Genomic DNA, 879 nt, shown 5'->3' with positions numbered 1-879 from the left:
ACAAAATGTTAATGCTGGACCATATAAAGCAAATATTATTTTCCAATGTTCAAAGAGACAAAATGCCAGGATAACAGAAGACCAATGTGACGAAAGCTACTGGTGTACTGCACGTCCAGTAAGATTGTCCCAATCAGTGCCTAATTAGTCTTGTCCCTCCACATTAATCTAAAGAGAGTGAAACAGACGCCAGTTAACAGCATGTAGTGTCATTGGGAAGTTCATGTTGCTATTTATAGCGATTACATTCTCTATTAGAAGTTGAATGTAGGCTCTAAACATTCAGTGCCAATTTCATATTGCCTTATTTAGATGCAGTATCATTTTCGCAAAACATCACTTCTACAGGAGCCATAACTTAATATCATTAGTTTTATCACTGCCAACGGCCTTGCCGCAGTGGTAACACCGGTTCCCGTCAGATCACCGAAGTTAAGCGCTGTCGGGCTGGGCTAGCACTTGGATGGGTGACCATCTGGTCTGCCGAGCGCTGTTGGCAAGCGGGGTGCACTCAGCCCTTGTGAGGCAAACTGAGGAGCTACTTGATTGAAAAGTATCGGCTCCGGTCTCGGAAACTGACATATGGCAAGGAGAACGGTGTGCTGACCACATGCCCCTCCATATCCGCATCCAGCGACGCCTATGAGCTAAGGATGACACGGCGGCCGGTCAGTACCGTTGAGCCTTCATCGCCTGTGAAGGAGGAGTTATTTTTTGTTTTATCACTCGATTAGGTATTAGTGGCTCGTGGACCTAAAAATAAACTATGTGCAAAACAACTTCTCGTAAATCTAATTTTTATTTGGTTCATAGTTTATAAAGGAAATTTTTACCTCCATGAGTACACATTTTTTGTATCAGATATACTATCATTGCCCT

The 879-nt window shown here is 43.1% G+C and overlaps 1 pseudogene; it reads left to right on the top strand.

The window, feature by feature from the left end:
* The first annotated feature begins 381 nt into the window (after positions 1-381).
* On the top strand, positions 382-499 carry LOC126427655 (5S ribosomal RNA; annotated as a pseudogene).
* The last annotated feature ends 380 nt before the right edge of the window (positions 500-879 follow it).

Source organism: Schistocerca serialis, chromosome 1 (assembly GCF_023864345.2).
Source record: "Schistocerca serialis cubense isolate TAMUIC-IGC-003099 chromosome 1, iqSchSeri2.2, whole genome shotgun sequence".
In the NCBI taxonomy this organism is placed as follows: Eukaryota; Metazoa; Arthropoda; class Insecta; order Orthoptera; family Acrididae; genus Schistocerca; species Schistocerca serialis.
Note: the sequence above shows the minus strand (reverse complement) of the source record. Positions and strands in the feature narration are given on the sequence as shown.